Source organism: Medicago sativa, chromosome 6, assembly GCF_051527215.1.
Source record: "Medicago sativa cultivar Bolivia chromosome 6, Bolivia_mono, whole genome shotgun sequence".
In the NCBI taxonomy this organism is placed as follows: Eukaryota; Viridiplantae; Streptophyta; class Magnoliopsida; order Fabales; family Fabaceae; genus Medicago; species Medicago sativa.
The window spans coordinates 68,884,797-68,908,224 of NC_140754.1; the positions used below are offsets into that span (position 1 = coordinate 68,884,797).

The 23,428-nt window shown below is 35.5% G+C and overlaps 1 long non-coding RNA gene across 1 annotated transcript; it reads right to left on the reverse strand.

Annotated features, from left to right (window-relative positions):
• Positions 1–6,339: 6,339 nt before the first annotated feature.
• On the reverse strand, positions 6,340–8,672 carry LOC146916508 (uncharacterized). The gene is made up of 2 exons (XR_015015094.1): positions 8,323–8,672; positions 6,340–8,109 (listed from the first exon to the last, which is right to left on the reverse strand). It is a non-coding gene; the product is annotated as an uncharacterized LOC146916508 (long non-coding RNA).
• Between the last annotated feature and the right edge of the window lie 14,756 nt (positions 8,673–23,428).

The window sequence follows — 23,428 nt, forward strand, 5'->3', positions numbered from 1 at the left end:
CTATGTACGATTCCAAGCGGGCAGGAAAGTATGCTGATTTAGACATGGAAAGGAAGCTGCTTCTAAAGATTCAAAATGAGAATCTGCTTCCTTGTGGTGGAAGTAATAAACCTACTATGGCACAGAAAGTTTTTCTCCAGCACTTCATTAAGAAGGAAAAGGTGAATGTGCCCAAATACATGTTCAAGTATTTGATTGATTGTCTGAAAAAGAGTCAGTTGCAAGATAGACTCTGGGTACCCTATGGAAGACTTTTATCAGAAATCTTCTATCAAGGAGGAGTTTTAGACAGATTAAGTAGTGTTGAAGCCTTCACTGATAAGCTGCTTGACACTAAGACTGGGAAGTTCATAAATGCTCAAACACTCAAGAATATGAAGCTGATCAGTAATGTCACCAAGCTTGAAACTAACTTAAGTAAATCCAATGTCAAGTCTGATCTTATGAAGGACTTTCCACCCATCTGCAAGAAGGATCCTCTTGATGTGCAGATGTATTACATTAAGGATCACTTTGAAACAACTAATCAGGTCATCAAGTTGGAGGATGTGCCTGAAGAAATGTATGGCGGTGCTCTGCCATGAGCAAAAGGCAAAAAATCAAAGAGGAAGTTGACTGCAGAAGAATACCTGGAAGTTGAAAAATCTGTAAAGAAAGCAAAAGTTGCTTCTGACAAGCTCAAGATTGGTGGTTCCTCAGTACCATCAATTGAAGAAGTTGTTGAAGACATGGATTCAAGTTTGGTCCTGAACGTGGGTATTGCTCCTATTCTACCTGCAATACCAAAGAAGAAGAGGAAGCCAACAGTAAGGAGAACCAAGGATTTTCCTCATGTTATTAAGGAAGCAGAAACTGCTACTGCTGCATCTGGTGTTGTTGAAGCTGTTAGAAAAGTTTTGGAGATTGCTTCTGAACTAAAAGGGACTGTAATGTCAGAAGCTTCACATTTGCTGATAACTTATGGTACTGCTGAATATGATCAGAAGAGAACTACTGAGTGCTCAGAAGCGTCTACAACAGGTAATGTTCCTTCTCACACTGAACCTGTAATACATGAGATATCCAGCAACTCCTCATCTATCTCTCTAGAAACCTCATCATCATCTTCTGATTCTGATGATGATAAACCCCTAGGTCACCGCTATCCTAAACTAATAAAAGGCCAGTCAACATCAACCAAAACCCACAAAAGCCCTCTCAGACAAGCTCTTATGAGCCAGTTGGTCATATAATTAATCAAAAGTTAGAAGAAATTGTTGAGAGAAGAAACCAAGTTATTGATAGAATTCACCTCCATCGCCCTCAACCTCTTAACATTCAACCCCTCAACATGATTGTACCTAATAATGTTGAGTCAAACTCACAAACAACCTCTGAAATGGCTCCTGAAGCATCTGCTTCTGAAAAGGACATTTCAGAAAGCCCCCAAGAACAACAACCAGAACCAGAAAAGACCACTTCATCCCCACAACAACCAACTTCTGTTCCTAAACCAACCGTTCCTGAACCTTCTGTTCCTGAACAATCCATTCCCAAACCACACGTTCCTGAACCTGAACCTGAATAATTTGCTCTCGAACAACCTGTTCCTGAGCCAACCCAATCCTTCACAGTTTCCCTTCATGTACAAACTATCCAATTAACCCGCTATGATGGTATATCTTTAACCTCTGATATGGATTTAGACTCTGAGGATGATCAAGATGATCATGCCTCTCACATGGTGATAGACCCTGTTATTGATGAACCATCAACCAGCCAGCCTTTAACCACAAATGGCCAAACAACAACTAGCCTAGCCATTGTCCCCATAGCCCCTCCTAAACCTTCTGAACAACCTTCACCACCCACCATTTTCCTGGATTCTCTCATATTGCAAGGTGTGTGGGAAGACATTACTTCTGAAGTTCACAGACTGATTGAAGGAAGAAGTGACTTGGGTCACAAAATCAGCTATCAGAAGCAATGGAGGAGGATTAAGGAGAGAGTCATCAATATGATTTCAGCTCTACATGATTCTTGCATAGAAGCTCATGAGCAAGCTAAGCAGAAGCCGGAAGATTGGCTAAATGGGGTGGAAGAAAGTTCTGATGACATAGAAGTCCTTGGTACTTGGATGAAGAATCCACTAAGCATCAGAGGAAGAGAACTTAAAGATTTTCTTCCCAACTACATTCATCCAAAGGATCTAGACTTGTCATTCCTTTCAAAGATCAATCTGAAGAATGCTGCACCTGATCTGGCTCTAGTTTAGGAAAACAAGGTGCTGAAGAAAAGGAATAAAGAGCTGGAGCAGAAGCTACAAGAGCAGGATCTGAAGTTGTTGAGACTTGAAGCTAGAATGGAGAAAGCTAGAATCAGGGAAGAAAAGAACAAGTCAGAGATGGATCAGAAATATAATGAAACTCAAGAGATTCTGAAGAAGATTTTAGAGAGCCAAAATAAGCCAAACCTTTAGTTGCACACCTTTAGCTTGTTTTTGTCTCTTTAGGCTTCTGATTTATATGATTTTCTTTCTGTTTCTGACTTAGTTTTCACTTCTGACTATATATGCTTCTGAACTCTTTTCGCTTCTGAATATCATTAACTGTTTATATCTTGTGTGTATTAGTTTTTGCTCTAATTATATTGATTGATATGCTCTGATTAGTTTATTTTCTTTTGAGAAGATGGTTAATATGCCTTAATTATATGGTTATATATAATGCTCTGAACCTTTATTTTATGTTTTTCTCATCTCTTCTTTCTGTTTATTGCTTTTTGTTAATGACAAAAGGGGGAGTATATGTGATAGTATTTAAAGGCTCTGAGCCCCATTAATAATATTTGAAATTTTTTGAAAAACTTCTTTGTGTTTTACCTAAAAAAGGGTGTATCAAAAAGGGGGAGTATCAAAATTTCAAATAAAATTAATTGAACCATTCTTCTTATCTATAAGATAATTCTTTCAATTTTAAGCTCTGATATTTTTATTGTGCGTAAAATGAATTTAATTAACCTGGATAGAACTTAGGGGGAGCTTACAAACCTCACCTTAAAGACTATCAGACTCAGGGGGAGTTAGAGCTTACAAACCTCAGAACCCCAAAAGTCAACTCGTTAATTAGATTAACAACAATTGATCAATTTTAAATACTATTGTTTGTCATCATCAAAAAAGGGGAGATTGTTGGAACAAAATGTGTTTAACAATGAACCTTAAAGAGTTTTGATGATAACAAGGTATTACAAATTGTAAATTGGACTAGCTAATATTTGTTCAAGTGTACAGGACCATATTTAAATTTTTTACATCATTAATTGGTACTGAAGAACAAATAAAGAGCAAAAGGAATCAACAAAATTGAAGCTTAGACGCTCCTGAAGGCAATATGCTCCTAAAGATAAAAAGCGCTCCTGACGAAATAGTGCTCCTGAAGACTAGTGCTCCTGAAGACCAGAAGTCCCGAAGCGCCACGTCATCTGAAGCAACATCATCAGAAGCTGCCTCATCAGAAGTCATTTCACCAGAAGCTGAAGATCAACTGAATTTGAGAAATTCAAGGATTCAAGAGTTGTTTCATGGATCGAAATTCATCAAAGACTCTAGCAACCAGCGATTCAGGTTTAGACAGAAAGCTCCATCCTTGCTTAGCTACCATAGCGAGATTAAAAGCTTTGAAATTTCGAAATCCCATTCCGCCAAATTCTTGCCACACGTTCCCATGCCACCCATTTAATCCTTCGGTTGTTACTCCTTCCTCCCCACCAAAACGCATTGATCATCTTTTCAATATCATCTATAATTGAAGTCGGCAAAAGATAAATACTCATTATGTATGCTGGAATAGATTGCAACACAGATTTGATCATAACTTCCTTTCCTGCCTTCGATAATGCTCGTCCCCTCCATGCATTTATTCGTTTCCAAATACGACCCTTGATAAAAGTTCTAATACTTTAAGCACACTAAAAAGTTCTTCTCTTTTGTGTCTTTGTTTGAAATTAGTAGAATCAAATTTCCACCACAATGTTTGCCTCATTTAGTATACTTTGTTTCAACTGTATTAGAAAAATGAAGTCATTCTCTCAAAGCAATATAGATTCTCTCTTTAGATATGATAAAAACATACTCTGATTTTATTCACAACTTATTTTTTCCACTTCTTTAAAGTGCAAGAATTGGGAGTATGGACCAAAAATGCTTACTGAGTTGTGATCCTTGGCTATTAGGAATAAACCAATTAATGAGCATATTTCAAAAATATGCCAATGAAAACAACTGTTTTTGGATATCCACGGCATAACCCTCAAGTATATGCCATCTTGTTTGCTATAAAAGTTTCTAAATTCTCACAAACCAATGACACAATTCAGGTTGAAAAGTCCATCAATAAGCAAATCAACAATAGGGCGTCTCTCTCGTGGCAAGTAAAAGAGTTCAATGCCAATAACTTGCCAAAGGAGAGTTGCCCTGTGGCTGCTTTAGCTTAATCTCATTGATTGGTAGCAATAAAAAGTTAATTCATCAAGGTCATACAAGTTTATTTCTTTTTTATACAGTGTGTTACGAGTTTAATATTTTACATATAGTCTTATGTGAATTTATTTTGTGAATAGTTAGGTTAGGTTAGGGGTTCATCGTAGAACCCTAATCAAATCAATAGTATTGACTTCTCCACTATAACATGTTTATATATTGTGGCTAAGGTTGCGGCCACTATTATTGTGATAGGTATTGCGGTGGTTATAGCATGAAATTATATTTTTTTGGTGGTATAAAGGTTGCTTCTTTATATTATCATTATGTCACTGCTTCAAATCTTTCTGTCCCACTCTTCATCAAAATACTTTCAACTCCTTTGGAAATTTGAGATATTGACGTTTGAGAACTAGATGATAGAAGTAGTGGATTTATCATAAAAAAAAAAGTAGTGGATTTGAATAGATGATTCAAGTAGTATACCTTAAAGGTTGATTCTTGTAAGTTGACTTGAAAGATGATTTTACTGTTGACTAGATGTAGATGATAATTGACCTTTGATCCGATGATTGGGTAGTGGATGAGTTGCTGATCATTTAAGCTTATGATTGACCTTTGATCATTTGATTGGGTAGTGAATGATATTGGCCTTCTAGATTTTAATGTTATGAACAATATTTCATATGGTATAATTTAGAACGTTGATCTAGACAAACTATCTTGGCCCCCTAACTTTGCGAAAGTTGCAACTTTGTCATTCTATATTAAAAAAAAAAAAAAAACAATTTTGCCCTCTAACGTTGTTCCCTTTTGCAAGATGCAAATTTTGGCTCGATCAACGATGAAATCACACTCAGCTGTTTAATTTCTTCTTCTTATCTTCTTCCTTGAAAAGAGACTTTTCTTCTTCTGCAAACCTATTCTTATTCAACTCCACCCTCACAAGTGATGGCCGCCACTCTTTCTAACTAACCGTAAAGAGCCCAATCAACTCATCTAACCCAAACACTCCGGAAACTCTTCTCCGACGACTCAACACAATCCCTACTCACCATAAAACAAATACTTATCAAATCCTTCTTCATCCAACTCGTTTAAAATATTTGATACCACGAGAAAGGAAGATATTGGACAACACGATCGCGAGCACACGATAACGGCATAAAAAAGCATTACGCTTACATGAAGGATCTTGTTGAGATTCGAGAAACTTCTTAATGATCTCGACACGTTTTTTAATATATGTTCTCTCAAAAACAGCGTTACAACGAACAAAAGAGTGACAATGTCTGAGATTTGACAGAATCGAAGGGCTTAACGATTCCATGATCTCGGATAGATTGATATGGCCAAGAAATTAGAATAACGGCGTAAATGCATTTGTTGGGGGATTGAAGAGCGTTACATAGATTTTGACAGGTTATGATCATTTCATAGAGAATGTAACGGTGTAAATGCATTCGTTGGTTATTTTTTGTTGGAACATGTGTGGGTTAATTTTTTTGTTGGTTATTTTAAAGTTCTTATTGTAGAAATTTACCTTGAATTAGTGTTAGAAAAAAGTGCCACATCAGATAATAGAAAGAAATATGCAAAGACTTAGCCATATAAATAATGGTTTTATGTGTTAATATTTTTTGCACCAATAATTGGTGGGTTTTACTATAGCTGGTATTACCTCTACTATTTGAAATTCACATGTTTGACATGGTTGTCTTCTTAGCTTGAATCACTTCATAAATTCTTTCCCAGTCCTTGTCAGAGGAACTACAAAATTCTTTATCGTGACTAAGAATTTTTCATCATTTCAGCTTCTTTTTTATTATCATTATTCTTTCTAACTTTTTCATATACCAAATCATTGAGCTCCACATGTCTCGATATACATAAACATTTGTATTGACCATAAAAGTCTATTAAGAAGAATTCAAATCAAAATAGTTAAATTTCAACCACATTGTCTTTCTTAATGTTATCCAAGAGCTAGAAAAGTAAATCAAATCATATATCTGTTGGGGAGTCTGGGGAGCCCCGGGAGCGGCAATGTGCCAAACGTCCAGGATCATAAGAGACTTAAACATCACACTCTTACCCAACAATATGAGACATAATCACTCACACTTGATTACCCAACAGTATCTTTTCACTTAATATGCAACAAATCCATAGGTCATCATATGCAAATATATTTCTCTCCACATATCTTGTCCACTCCCCTCGATTCTCATGTTCTTCATCCTATCCCGGGCCGTCTTATGTTGTTGGCATTGAATACTTCCTTAACTTGGATTCATTTATGTTGTTCCGAAGAAATATTAAATGTACAACAACAAATGCTTGTGTCTTTAAAACAATTTTCAGCTTTAGAACACAAGAAAAGAAAAATAAATTTCAATGAGCTTATTTTATTTATTTTGTTTTAATTTTCAGTTCAAACTGCCAAAGATGCTCATCATGCTTTTGGTTACTCTTCGAAACTTTTGATCCCATAATTGGTGAGTTTCATATATTTGGAATGAATGGATTTGAATTCCAAATGCAAATTCAAGATGAATTTCAACTTCCTGTCATAGGTAAGTATTATTTTTCCCTTCCAAAAAAAAAAAAAATTAAGTCTAATTTTTAGACATTAAATCAACCTTGCAATTGCTTTTTTATTTTATTTTACTATAGTTTTTATTTTTATGTTTTGAATACTCTATATTAATATTATGCCCTTGTTTACCTTTTTGTTTCAAATAGTGATGTCTAAAGACAATAGAGAGGACATAATCTCCAAGACTTTAGAACATGGAGCAGCACACTACATTGTTAAACCATTTTGTCCTGAAGACTTTAGAGATATTTGGAAGTACGCAGTGGAAGCGAAGAAAAATAAACTATTTATTGATAATTTATTTGCGGCAAGTGAAGAAGAAGAAACATCAACTAATCAACTACAAACAAAAAAGAAATGTCGTAAAAATCACCAAGATGAAGGGGAGTTTGGAGTTCTTAAGATGAAGGGGAGTTGTGATGATTTCACTACATTTCTTAGTAATTTCAAACTCCCCTTCATCTTGGCAATCATCACAACTCTTTCTTTTACTACATTTCTTATTTGTTTGTAGTAGATTAGTTGATATCTCTTGTTCTTCACTTGCTACAGATAAACTATCTATAAATAGTTTATTTTTCTTTGCTTCCAATGCATACTTCCAAATGTATCTAAAATCTTCAGTATAAAATGGGTTAACAATATAATGTGCTGCTCCATGTTCTAAAGTCATGGAGATAATGTCCGGTGTATTTGTCTTTAGACATCACTATTTGAAACAAAAGGTAAAAAGTCATATATTTAAACATATCATAACTTATACTATAGTGAAACAATTGCATAATATTAATATAGAGTATTCAAAACATAAAAAATAAAAAAATAAAAAATTGCAAGGTAGATTTAATGACTAAAAATTAGATTTAATTTTTAGTTGGAAGGGAAAAATGATACTAACCTATATCAGGAACTTGAAATTCATCTTGAATTTGCTTTTGGAATTCAAATCCATTCATTCCAAGTATATGTAACTTACTGATTATGAGATCAAACAAGCCTTTAGATTCTCAAATAGTGACCAAAGCATGGTTAGCATCTTTGGCAGTTTGAACTGAAAAGAAAAAAAAAAGAAAAGAAACAAACTCATTCAAATTTTGTAATCTACAAATGAATGTTAGACACCATTTATATATTGAATATTAACAATTAAATGGATAACAATTAAATATTTATGGATCCTTTGAAAAAAAAAACAATATATATATATATATATATATATATATATATATATATATATATATATATATATATTATTTTTGGATACCTTTGGTATTTCGTCGATTTGATTTGGAAGTTTTCCACAATTTTATTTGATGAATATCTTCATCCCCATCTGCAGATTGACCTTCATCGATTATTGCAACGATCAAACTGGATCTGTAAATCTGAACAGTTTTGAGAAAAAACAAAACATGTAGTAGAAATGGTCAAACTATTAGATTGAGAATTCTATTCATGGCTATTGTCGTCACGAATTAGTTATAAATCAAATTTAAAGGACGCGATTTGACAACTAGATTAATTTATGAACTTTTAAGATGAATCAAGGATCAATCTCTCATGGAATTTAAGAGGCACTGAGATATTGAAAATTTGATTTAAGGGTTAAATATGTTTTTGGTCCCTATAAATATGTCAACTTTTCGTTTTAGTCCCTCTAAAATTTTCCTTCAACTTTTAATCCCTATAAAATTTTCAATTTTCACTTTTGGTCCCTCTTTTAAAGTAAACTCATATATAAAATTCATATTTTTTAATAAAATTTTCCAGAAAAATTCAAAATATTATAAGAATCACTCAAAAAAAAATTTAGAATTTTTTAACAAAACATGAATTTAATATGAATTTTTATATTTTTTACGGTTAAAAATTCATATTTAATTTGTGTTTTGTTAAAAAATTCTAATTTTTTTCAGGAAATTGTTTTAGAATATTTTACACATTTCTGCACAATTTCATTAAAAAATACATAAATTAAGTTGAAAATAGGGACCAAAAGTAGTGATTGAAAATTTTATAGGGACCAAAAGTTGAAGGAAAATTTTAGGGGGACTAAAACGAAAAGTTGACATATTTATAGGGACCAAAAACATATTTAACCCTTGATTTAATAAATAGAGTATATATGAGACACGTGAACAGAAAAACAAACGGTATGAAGAATCGGGAAAAAACTGGTAAACATAAAACAAAGGAAAAATAAGGAAGAAGAAAGAAGAAGAAGAAGAATAAGAGATTGGGGAGAAAGATGTTGTGGATGCGGCCACTTTTATATGCAATTTCTACCGAGAGAGAAGATGAAATTAGGTTTAGGTTAATGGACTTGGGCCGATGTAAGGTATATACTACAACAACAAACTAGTTCTATCGGCCCCTCCTATTGCTCACCCCCCCCCACCCCCCCCCCCCACCCCCCCCCCCCCCCCCCCCCCCTCTCCAAAAATAATAAAAATAATACCCTTGTATTCATCAGTTTGTGCTTACATTCCAATTTGATCGGACTGTAACATATGATAAACAATAGGCTTAAACGCACTTTTCACCCCCTAACTTTGCATAAGTTGCAATTTTGGTCCCCTATTAAAAAAAATGGCAAAAGTGACCCCCTAAGTTTACCCCCTTTTGCAAAACTCCAATTTTAACCTGGTCAACGCCATGTGTCAAGCCACTCAGCATGAAAAGTTGCCACCTCTATATTTTTTGAATTTTAAAAAATAAAAAATCCACATATTTACCAATTGAATTAAACAAAATGAAAAAGGAAAAGAAAAAAAGGTAATGGCACATGAGAGAAAAAGGAAAGGAAGGAAGTGAACCACACACCAGCAGCTCTCTCCCTCACCTTCATCTCTCTCACTCTCATGTCTCATTCATCTTCATCCTTCTTCTTCAGAAAATCATCAATCTTCAATATTCATAAAATCATCAATTCCAGATATCTAACACACCCAGAATCTTCAATCTAAATTTTTACCCTAAATTCGTTTACCCCAAAATCATTAAACCCAAATTCAAGTTCAAGCAAACCTAAATTCGTTTACCCCAAAATCATTAAACCCAAATTCAAGTTCAGTCAGATTATGTGGGAATTCGAAGGATGATGCAGTGGTTGTATTGGTGGATGAGAAGCGTTTTGCGGTTGATTTGGGGTTTTTGGTGACAGTTTTGAACATGAGGTTGATGATATATTTATTGGGACATTGATGAGGTTTGGTACGTAGAAAAATCAAAGAAATGGCTGGGACGAAAATTGTGATGGTCACAAATTGGATGGCACAAAACAGAATTCATGGGTTTCAAGGAAGAACCCGTCTTAGTCTTAGCAATTTTTTGAATATGAATTCGAATGGTAGGAGTAAGACGAAATTCAGAGTGAATGATCAGAAGGTGAAGCAAATTGCACCCCCAAATTTTTGGATCTGCGTTTATTTTCTTAGGCTTCAGCTGCAAAATCAAGAGCATCAGAAGTTGCAGGATATGTGTTCATGAATGTGTTAATCAAATGTTTAATTTGTTTCATTGAGTAAACTGACTCTAAAAGAAGAGATTTTTTTTACATGATTTCATGAACATAACTATGTTTGAGCACCTTACCTGTTAACTTGGATGAAGCTTTATGGTCGTTGTTTTTTTTGTTTTGTTTGACAAGCTGTTTAGATAATTTATCCATGTTTCTTGTTAGATGAAGGAAGGAAGGGATTGATGAAGAAAGAAGGGAGAGAAAGAAGGAAGAAGATGAGTTGCAGATTCTCACGTGCCCCCTTCCATTTCCTTTTTAATTTTTAATTTTTTAATTCATAAAATATTTTTCTTTTATTTTTAATTTAAAAATTACACATGTGGCATCCAGTTCATTCAAGTGAAGTGCCACATAAGCATTGACCAGTCAAAATTGGAGTTTTGCAAAAGGGGGTAAACATGGGGGGTAACTTTTGCCATTTTTTTTAATAGGGGACCAAAATTGCAACTTATGCAAAGTTAGGGGGTGAAAAGTGCGTTTAAGCCTAAACAATATTGTAGTTTTTTCATGTAGATATGAAGTTAAAACTTGGCCGTTGTTTTTTCCAGCATCGAATCAAAAACATTTTCTCAATACTATGCAAAATAACCATACGAGAAACTCCTCAACTTACAAGTCGGTTTTGTAAGAATGAGTTAGTCCCTAAATTTCAACATAGTATCAGAGCCTATCCTAGATCTATTGTTGGGCATCCCACATCATCCACGCATTAGGCCCATTGGGCTGGGCTAAAGCGTGAGGGGATGTGTTGGAAATTCCGCCTTTATTACGGTCCGCCCCTAGTCGCCTAAATTGCGACCTTTGGTTTGCCTTAATTACAGCCTCTAACACCTTCATTGTGTTGGCATTGAGGGGGTGGATTTAGTCCCACGTCGGATAGATGAGACTCTTGAGAAGTGTTTATTAAGAGGAAACACTCCTCACCTTACAAACCGGTTTTGTACAGATGAGTTAGGCCCCAAATTTTAATAATCATTTCTGCAAAGTTGCATATAGTTTGGCTCGTTTGGATTGAAAGAAACAATAGGCGCTTCTCCAAAGATCACATGAAAAGTCTGATACATAGGATAATATCAGAAGTTAACTTCAACTACAAGCTAATTAAAGGTCATGGCTCTGACTCCATGCAGGATTTCAAAGCAACTCAATTATTTCATACTACAACCAAGAGTGCTATGAGTCACGCCCTCTGATAGGTTTTACGGACTCCATCTTCTCCCTCTCTTGGATCAAAATCAATGTAGATGTGACGCAGTACAAGAGCGCAGGCTAGCAAGCGCTAAACCTAGATTGAAAAGAGACAAGTTTGCATGCAACAAACTTGTGAAATAAGGGTTTCGGAATCCACCAGAAATTGAGAAAAGTTCTCTAAAATAATATTGAATGAAAAGTTGCCTCTTAGGCTACATCTGTTAATCTTAAATAGGAAAATAACAAACCTTAAAGGGCCAAAAATAACAAACTGAAGATAAAACAAACAAATAATAAAATTAGGCTGAATTAATAAAATACTAATAAATTACTAAGAAAACCCTCCTACATCAGTCTTCTCCACCTCTAAAGAACTCGAGCCCAAGTTCTCATTCTGATAAAGAGCTTCCCATGCATATTGAATCCGCTGATGAACAAGAGACAACCCTCCTGAATCCCATTGAATTTGAGTAAATCTTTCCCTCTCAATCATAATAGCTCGCTGCAAGTTCTCCTTATTTTTTTGCTTGGTAGTTTCAAGTTCAACATCCATGTCCTTAACCTTGTTTGTAAGAAATTCCACAAGATATCCTCAACAACCAATGATATCCTCAAGATGAAAGATGAAATTTTTGGGAGGATCTTCTATCTTCATTTCTATCTCAAGATATTCCATCAATAACCAAATATACAAGAGCTTGAACCGCATTGGAGCATTCGGTTGCAGCTTCCCATAATAGTTAGGCACATCCTCTCTTAGAATTGAGAAATGAGGTTCATGGCATGACATTCCAAGCATTATAAGATCAGCATCCGATAAATATAGACAGTGAACTGTGATTGGATCATAATCAGGAAGACCACGTTGTATCCTTATGAATGACATAATTTTATGTTCTCCTTCTCCAGGAACATTAGCAACATACTCCCTCCGTTTCAAAATGAGTGTCGTTTTAGGTGTTTACACACATATTAAGAAATGTAATGATTAAAAGAAAGAGAATGATTATTTTACCAAATTATCTTTATTAACTATTGGTTAGTTTTAAAAGTAATACTTTGGAAATAGTGTGCAGAGTATTAATTGGAGGGTACAATTGAAAAGAAAAAGTTATTATTGTATTGGAAACTGAAAGTGACATTCATTTTGAAACAATTTTTTTTGGTTAAAGCGACACTCATTTTGAAACGGAGGGAGTATAAAATTACCACAATACCTTTCCATAATGGTTGAAGAGATATAACTTTTAAGAGCCTTGAAAAGTTGGTGCATGAATTATGTCCCTGTGCTCTTATAGGAAAATGCTACTTCTCAAGAAAAATAGTTTCAAGAATTTTTCAAGACACAGTTGGCAAATTTTAATTGGATGATTTATTTGTCCACTTCCTATTTTTCAGCCACACCTCCTTGAATTGTGGCAAACAGTGCATTGTGATTGGATATTCTTTATTCTTGAAGAATTCTTGATGTTATTTTTCTAGAAATATAGCATTGCTCGTTATTATATTAGAATCTGACACTTCACATTCTTGTTTAGGAAGAATTTGTTTGCTTCCATTTCAAATTCCTTCCTCAGTCTCTTTTCATCGGCTTCACGCATTTCATTGTCTTTGGAAGTTCTAAAACGTCTAGTCCTTTGCTTGTTCATTATTGATGGAGCTATATTCCATCGATATCAGGTGGTTTTGGCGGAGGGGTAATTAGCCAGCGATTAAATTTAATAAATTCTAAATTTTACTAATTGAACATTTCATAGTTTTTTAAACTTGTTTCAAAAAAATTGTTCAAAAATTTAAGAGTATAAGGATAATTAAACAAACTTTGGAAAATTGTTCAAAAATTTAAGAGTATAAGGATAATTAAACAAACTTTGGTTGAGCAGAGACTAAAATTAGAAGTAATTTTTTTTTGTAGGGACTAAAATACCTATTAAAATTAAGTAAGGATTAAACTTAGAAGTTCCCAATTTTATAGGGACGAAAAACATATTTAACCCTATTATAATTTGTGCAGAAAAAATATGTAATTGTCACTTATTTTGATCATTTTTATTAATGTGTATGTTTGTCTATTATCATTTTCAGTTATGTTTATACATTGTGCACTTATACTATTAATTTTAAATTTAATTTTTTATTAACGTATCGATCAATATCGTATCGTATCTGTATCGTGTCAAGTATCAGGGCTTTATAGCTGATCATTTGATTGGGTAGTGAATGATATTGGCCTTCTAGATTTGAATGTTATGAACAATATTTCATATGGTATTTTTAAACGTTCATCTAGACAAACTATCTTGGCCCCTCTAACTTTGCGAAAGTTGCGACTTCGACATTCTATTAAAAATATAACTATTTTGCCCTCTATGTTGTCCCTGTTTGCTAGAAGCAAATTTTGGCTCGGTGATATCTCACTTAACTGTTTAATTTCTTCTTATCTTCTTCCTTGAAAAGAGACTTTTCTTCTTCTACAAGCCTATTCTTATTCAACTCCACCCTCACAGATGATGGCCACCTTCCGCCTAACTGTAAAGAACCCAATCAATCAATCTATCCCAAACACTCCGGAAACTCTTCTCCTCCGACTCCACACTGTTGGAACAAAATGTGTTTAACAATGAACCTCAAAGAGTTTTGATGATAACAAGGTATTAAAAATTGTAAATTGGACTAGCTAATATTTGTTCAAGTGTACAGGACCACAGTTAAAAAGTTACATCATTAATTGGTTCTGAATGAGCAAATAAAGAGCAAAAGAAAATGAAGCTTAGACGATTCTGAAGGCAATACGCTCCTGAAAGTGGAAAGTGCTCCTGAAGTCAAGCTGCTCCTGAAGATAGTAAAAGCGCTCCTGAAGAATAGTGCTCCTGAAGACAAGAGGTCCAGAAGCCACATTATCAGAAGCTGCATCACCAGAAGCTGCATCATCAGAAGCTGCATCATCAGAAGCTGCCTCATCAGAAGTCATTTCACCAGAAGCTGAAGATCAACTGGATTTGCAGAAGATTCAAAGATTGAAGAATCTACATTGCAAAAGCTGTCTATTGGATTCGAAAACACAGCAGAAAATTAGTGGAACATTGCAACGGTCATTTCAAAGGTGTTTTAAGGCATGTGCTTGCAATTTGGACGAAAGCGTTGACATTGTACTATTGTACGAACTGTACAACCACCTTCTCCACTACTCTATTTTGTGTCCACACTATAAGACAAGAAAACAGCTTCAGAATACAGCTTCGCCTGCATAGATGTTCCTTTGGATAAGGAATGGATTTCAAAATGGTTCTTCATAGGACAACAACCAAATCAGGCAAAAGATCATTGGTGAAAGATCAAGCTTCAAACAACGACTCTTTGGTGTGCTGGCAATTTCACAACGTCTCTTTCACACCTCTATATAAAGGAGTGAAGACTTAGAGTTTTGGTAATGCAAGAACGCTGAACGAAAGACTCACAACATTTTTACAAGTGCCAAACCTCTGCTGAAATTGTTCTGCATTCACTTAGAATTTCTGTGTCTCAAAGTCATCTTAGAAATTCTTAAGTCCATTGAGTCTGTATCTGATTTTTATTGTGAGCACCTCTGATTGTATATCAAGTGTTCAACCTTAAACAATTTTCTGTGTAATTTTGTTTAGTTAGGAAGTCTCTTGCAGTTGTGCTTGAGCAGGAAGTCTCTTGATTGTGTTCTTGAGCAAAGGAAGTCTCTAGCTTGTGTGCTTGAGCAAAGGAAGTCTCTTGCTTGTGTGCTTGAGCAATTGTAATCAGATATTACTCTTAGTGAAATCTCCTTGGAAGTGCAAGGGGGACTGGACTACTTCCGGATTGTGGAAGGAACCAGTATAATTGCTTTGTGTCGTTCTTCTTCTCTCTCTCTGTTTTATTCCGCTGCATTTAGATTCTGATCATCACTTCAGAAGCTGTCTCACTTAGCTTCTGATCAGTGTGTTCAGTTTTTAGGAGAAACGAAGAATTTTTTTCAAAACACAATTCAACCCCCCTTCTTGTGTTTTTCTCACCTTCAATTGGTATCTAGAGCCTTGGTCTGTTGTGTAACACTTAACCGTGCAACAGTCAAAGATCTGAGAAAAACATGTCTACTCCTCCTCCTACTGGTTCTGGTGGTACTAGCTATAAAAATGTCTCACATGATTATAGTGATAGTAAGAAATCCAGTGTTGGAATGATTCCAAAATTCAATGGAGATGTTGAAGAATTCTCTTGGTGGAAGACCAACTTTTACAGTTACATCATGAGCCTAGATGAAGAATTATGGGCTATTCTGGAAGATGGTGTTGGTGATTTAGTCCTTGATGAAGAAGGAGCTACTGTGGATAGAAAGAAACATACTCCAGAACTGAGGAAACTCTACAAGAAGCATCATATTATCAGAGGAGCCCTTGTCACTGCCATACCCAAAGCAGAATACATGAAGATGAGTGACAAATCCACTGCTAAAGCTATGTTTGCTTCTCTCTGTTCAAATTATGAAGGGAGCAAGAAGGTCAAAGAAGCAAAGGCTCTCCTGCTTGTACATCAGTATGAGTTATTCAAGATGAAGGATGATGAAACTATTGAGGAGATGTACTCAAGGTTTCAAACCTTAGTTTCTGGGCTACAGATTCTAAAGAAGAGCTATGTTGCTTCTGATCATGTAAGCAAGATACTCAGAATCTTACCTGCCAGATGGAGACCAAAGGTGACTGCCATTGAGGAAGCTAAAGATTTAAACACTTTAAGTGTCGAAGATCTTGTTAGTTCTCTCAAAGTTCATGAGTTAAGTCTTAATGAACATGAGTCTACTAAGAAGAGTAAATCAATAGCTCTTCCATCCAAAGGCAAGTCATCAAAAGCTCTCAAAGTGGTTGAATTTGAAGAGGAAGAACAGTCAAGTTCAGATTCTGAACCAGATGCTGCTGAAATGGCCATGCTCTCAAACAGACTTCAATATCTGGCCAAGAAGAACAGAAAGTTTCTCGCCAGAAGGGGTAACTCCAGAAGCTCAAGGAAAGAAGATCAGAAGGGATGCTTCAACTGTAAGAAGCCGGGACACTTCATTGCTGAATGCCCTGATCTTCAAAGAGAAAAGTCAAAGGACAAGTCAAAGAGGTCTACATTCAAACCAAGCAAATTTAAGAAGCAGATTAAGCAGAGTTTAATGTCAACCTGGGATGATTTGGGTAGTGAATCTGGATCTGATATAGAGGAAGCTGATGAAGATGCAAAGGTAGCTGTTGGGTTGGTAGCAACAACAACTTCAGAAGCTGGATCAGATTCAGACTTAGAAGATGAAAACGAGGTATGTCTAAGAGCAGTGCCAAAGCAAAGATCATGGTACCTAGACAGCGGTTGCTCAAGACACATGACAGGAGACAAGTCCATGTTCCTCAGCCTAACAATGAAAGAGGGAGGAAATGTGAAGTTTGGAGGAAACCAGACAGGCAAGATCATAGGTACAGGAACTATTGGTAATTCCTCTACCTCAATTAATAATGTATGGTTGGTAGATGGTCTTGAACATAACCTTTTGAGCATTAGTCAATTTTGTGATAATGGTTATGATGTGCTTTTTGAAAAACCCAACTGTACAGTAATCAACAAGGAAGACAAATCCATTGTGTTCAAGGGAAAGAGAGTTGACAATGTCTATAAAATCAATTTTTCTGAACTGGCTGATCAGAAGGTGATTTGCCTACTATCAGTGAATGATAAGAAATGGATGTGGCACAGAAGGTTGGGACATGCTAACTGGAGGTTAATCTCTAAGCTTAGTAAGTTACAACCTGTGAAAGGGATACCAGACATTGACTATCATTCAGATGCACTCTGTGGTGCATGTCAGAGATGGAAAATTGCGAAATCATCTTTTAAAACCAAAGACATTGTTTCAACTTCAAGACCTTTAGAATTACTCCATATTGATTTATTTGGACCAGTGAGTACTGCATCCTTATATGGAAGTAAATATGGATTAGTCATTGTTGATGATTACAGCAGATGGACTTGGGTGAAATTCCTGAAAAGTAAGGATTATGCATATGAGGTATTCAGTAACTTCTGCACACAAATTCAAACTGAAAAAGAGTCAAAAATTTTGAAAATCAGAAGTGATCATGGTGGAGAATTTGAAAATGAGCCATTTGAAGCTTTTTGTGAAAAACATGGAATCATTCATGAATTCTCTTCTCCTAGAACTCCACAACAAAATGGGGTTGTAGAGAGAAAGAATAGAACTTTACAAGAAATGGCCAGAACCATGATCCATGAAAACAATTTGGCTAAACATTTTTGGGCAGAAGCAGTGAATACAGCATGTTATGTTCAAAACAGGATTTATATTAGACCTATTTTGGAGAAAACAGCATATGAACTTTTTAAAGGAAGAAAACCAAATATCTCTTACTTTCATCAATTTGGATGTACATGTTACATTCTGAACAACAAGCTCTACCTAAAGAAATTTGATGCCAAGGCCCAAAGAGGAATCTTCTTAGGTTACTCTGAAAGGTCAAAGGCATACAGAGTGTATAATTTAGAGACACTCTGTGTTGAAGAATCTATGCATGTTAGATTTGATGACAAAGAGCTTGAAGATAAAACTTCAAAGCAAGGTGAAAGTTTTGCAGAGATACAGGTTCCTGAAGTTACTCCAGAACCTGATCAGATAGCTGAATCTGAAAATAGTCTAGAAGCTGAACCCACATCAGAAGCGCAAGATGAAGCTGCTTCTGATGAAGCACAAGATGGCTCACATCAAGCAGATCCTCCCAGAAACACATTCAAACACAAGTCTTCACATCCTGAGGAGCTAATCATTGGAAACAAAGATAGTCCAAGAAGAACAAGATCACATTTCAGACAAGTAGAGTCAATGATTGGACTAATCTCAATGATTGAACCTACAACAGTTGATGAAGCACTTTCAGATGATGGATGGATCCTAGCTATGCAAGAAGAGTTGAATCAATTTCAAAGAAATGATGTGTGGGATCTGGTACCCAAACCTCAGCACAAGAACATTATTGGAACAAAATGGGTATTCATAAACAAGCTGAATGAGCAAGGTGAAACAAAGCCAGGCTTGTTGCACAAGGGTATAGTCAACAAGAAGGCATTGATTACACTGAAACGTTTGCTCCAGTTGCAAGATTGGAAGCAATCAGGTTACTTCTTTCCTATGCAGTTAATCATGGCATAATATTATATCAAATGGATGTCAAGAGTGCATTTCTAAATGGTGTCATAGAAGAAGAAGTGTATGTCAAGCAACCTCCTGGATTTGAGGATATTAAATATCCTGACCATGTTTTTAAACTGAAGAAATCACTATATGGCTTGAAACAAGCTCCCAGAGCTTGGTATGATAGACTAAATAATTTCTTAATCAAGAATGATTTTAAAAGAGGACAGGTTGATACTACACTCTTCAGAAGGACCCTTGGGAAAGATATTCTTGTTGTGCAAATATATGTTGATGATATAATATTTGGTTCTACTAATGCATCTCTTTGCAAGGAATTTTCTGAGTTAATGCAGGATGAATTTGAAATGAGCATGATGGGAGAGCTGAAGTTCTTCCTTGGCATTCAAATCAATCAATGCAAAGATGGAGTCTATGTTCATCAATCAAAGTACACAAAGGAGCTTCTGAAGAAGTTCAAACTTGAAGATTGTAAAGTGATGAACACTCCAATGCACCCTACGTGCACCTTAAGCAAAGAAGATGAAGGAGCTAAAGTAGATCAGAAGCTGTATAGAGGTATGATTGGTTCTTTGTTATACCTCACTGCATCTAGGCCAGATATTTTATTCAGTGTATGCTTGTGTGCAAGATTCCAATCAGATCCTAGAGAATCTCATATGACTGCTGTCAAGAGAATCTTCAGGTATTTGAAAGGAACAACTAATCTTGGACTCCTTTATAGGAAATCCTTAGATTATAAGCTAATTGGATTCTGTGATGCTGATTATGCTGGTGATAGGATTGAAAGAAAGTCAACCAGTGGCAATTGTCAATTTCTGGGTGATAATCTTATATCCTGGGCTAGCAAAAGACAAACAACTATTGCTATGTCTACAGCAGAAGCAGAATACATTTCAGCTGCAAGTTGTTGTACACAACTACTTTGGATGAAACATCAGTTGGAAAACTAACAGATAATTGCTAACAGTATTCCCATTTATTGTGATAATACTGCTGCTATTTGTTTGTCTAAAAATCCAATTTTGCATTCAAGAGCTAAGCACATTGAAATCAAACACCATTTTATCAGAGATTATGTTCAAAAAGGAATTTTAGATATACAATTCATTGATACTGAAAATCAATGGGCTGATATATTTACTAAGCCTTTAACTGTTGAAAGATTCGGTTTTATAAAGAAAAATTTGAACATGCACTACGTGTCTGATTAGAGTTTGCTTGCTCCTGAATAGGATTTTAGGTTCTGAAGTTAGTTCAGAAGCAGTAGTCCATCAGAAGCTCATTATTGAGGTTCTGAGGAAAACTCGCTTCTGATGATGACGTCAGCATCTGAAGTCCAGAAGCTGGATTTATTGCTTCTGAATAGTAGAGTTAGTGGAAACGTTGGGAGTTACTTTTTGTGGTAACTTCTGGCCCACTAACTTGGTAGTTACTCTGAGAACTTCTGGCGTGGCCTGTATGTATTGGTGTATAACTAAAAAGGGCAATGATGATTTAATAGCTTTGAAAGTACTTTTCACGCGCCCCCAATTTTGTCATTAATGTTATGTTTGTTTGTCTCTTTTGAATTGCAATCGTTTTACTTTTAACACTTTTTCAATTCACACACTACTCACTCACAACAAACACATTTTGCTCTCAAACCTCTTGCGAAGTAAGCGCAAAAACCTTAGAACCCTAAATTCTCTAAATCTTCTTCAATCATCATCAAATGGCATCATCAAGCTCGCAACAAGAAGTTTCAGTATCTACTTCACGGATGGTCCCTGAATATGACTACAAAGGAAGAAGCATGAAATTGGAAGAATGGGATTTACAAGTTCAGATAGAGAATCTAGTGGATTTTGATTCTCTGGCTTTTCACCACTGTTGGATCAGAAATTACTATGAAAAGCAGGAACTTATGCATTACTTTAAGATGTTGAATGGACCAACATACGAAGCATTGGTCAGACACTTCTGGGTGAGAGCTAAGGTCTATGACAAAGCTGCGTCTATAGCTGAAGAAAGTCAAATGGTGTTGATTTATCCCGAACTGGAAAGGAACACTAGAGAAGTAATGGGACTTGAGCCATTTACAGGTGTTGAAATCAGGTCAAGTATTTGTGGTATTCCAGTAAGAATTGCAGAATGGCAGATAGAAGCTGTACTCCGTAGAGAGGCCTCTGGAAAATACTCTGGAATTGATCTCTCAAGTACAGCTGAAGAACATTTCTGGAAAGAGAAAGTAAACTTGGCTCTGTACAACTCCATGCAAGCAGGAAAGTATGCTGATCTGAGCATGGATAAGAAGCTGCTTCTGAAGATTCAGAATGAGGACTTACTTCCATGTGGTGGAAGTGAGAAACCCAATTTGGCACAGAAGGTCTTTCTCCAGCACTTCATTAAGAAGGAGAAAGTGAACGTGCCAAAATATATGTTCAAGTACTTGATAGAGTGTCTAAAACAGAGTCAGCTGCAGAATAGAACCTGGGTACCTTATGGAAGACTCTTGTCAGAAATATTCTATCAAGGAGGAGTCTTGGACAAGCTAAGCAGTGCTGAAGCCTTCACAAATGAGCTGCTTGATACTAAAACTGGAAAGTTCATAAATGCACAAACCCTCAAGAATATGAAGTTGATCACTGTTGTCACCAAGGTCCAAACAGATTTGAGTGAATCACTTGTTAAGTCTGATCTTATGAAGGACTTTCCACCCATCTGCAAGAAGGATCCCCTTGAAGTGCAGATGTACTATATCAAGGAACAATTTGAGGCAACCAATGAGAGAATCAGATTGGAAGATGTACCAGAGGAAATGTATGGTGGTGCTCTGCCACGTGCCAGAGGCAGAAAGTCAAAAAGGAAGATGACTGCAGAGCAATACCTAGAGGTTGAAAAATCTGCGAAGAAGTCTAAAGTCACTTCTGATAAGCTTAACATTGGTGGTTCTGCAATGCCATCAATTGAAGAAGTGGCTGAAGACATCAACTCTAGCGTGGTCCTGAGTATTGATATTGCTCTTGATCAACCTGTAGTACCAAAGAAGAAGAGGAAGCCAGCAGTAAGGAGGACCAAGGATTTTCCTCTTATTACCAAGAAGGTTGAAGCTGCTACTAATGTGTCAGAAGCTATTGGAAAAGCTATGGAGATCGCTTCTGAACTTCTAGAGAGGGTAATGACAGAAGCATCACAACTTCTTAAAATTTCTGGCATTGCTGAAGATGATCAATTAAAGTCAGCTGATTGTTCAGAACCCTCTACAACAGGTAATATCTTCACGCATTCAGAACAAATAGTACATGAGATATCCAGTGACTCTCTTTCACCTTCTTCAAAATCCTCATCATCATCTTCAGATTTTGATGATGATATACCCATAGCTCAACTTTTTCGAAAACCAATAAAACGCCAGTCAACATCAACCAATACCAACACAAAGCCATCTCAGTCAAGCATTTATGAACCAGTTGGTCATATAATCAATGAGAAGTTGACTGAATTGGCTGTGCAGAGAGATAGAGTCATTAATAATTGTCATACCCCAATTTTGGACTAGTCATTTCTTTTCCCAGTCATTTTTAAAAAACGTCTCAAACTCTTTTCGCTTTAATTATTTAAAGTCATTTAGTCGTCTTTTAAAATTTTTTTGAGGCTTTATTTTACAGTTCAAAGTGAATTTCTTTTTGTCTAAGTTTTGTGTAATTATTTCTTTTGCGCGTTAGCTTTTTAAAATATTTTACGCGCTCTTTTTAAGTATTTAGCGTCCTATGTTTTATTTTAATTTCCTTTAAAAAAACTTCTAATTCACAATTTCCTTTTTGTCCGTCCTTAGAACTGCTTTAAAAGAATTTTGTTCGCACGTTAAAACGCCGCTTTCTTTCAGACATTTCAGTCAAAATTTCGGCAGAGAGGTATTTTAAAATACCTCATTTAAGATAATGTTTTCAGCCTTGTGATCCTTTTATTATTATTATTATTATTATTTTTTATCATTATTATTATTATTTAGTTTTTTTTAATTTTTTAGTTTTAATTAGGTCACGTGAGTTTCAACACAACTCACAAGTTTTTCTTTAATTTTTTTTTAATTATTATTTCATTTGGTTTTTGTTAAGTCTTTGGGTCCACTTAGTTGTCCATGTGTCCTGTCCTTATTGGTCATTCAATGACTTGGTCCCCAATTATCAGATGAAATGTTGGCATTTGGTATCAGGCCCAATTGAGGGCATTTGCGTCCTTTGAATCTGTCAGCTAACCCTAAAAAATGACAGTCTATAAATAGACTGTCATTATTGCTTCACTGTAGACGAAGTCAGAGATTGGCAGCTGCTTTTAAACCAATAAACAATTCCCAATTTTCTCTCTCTTTTCTTTTAGATCAAACACCAAGAAATTCATGAAGAAAATATGAATATCATATGAACAGACTATGAACAATTTCCCAGAAACATAACAAAACCGAAATCAACA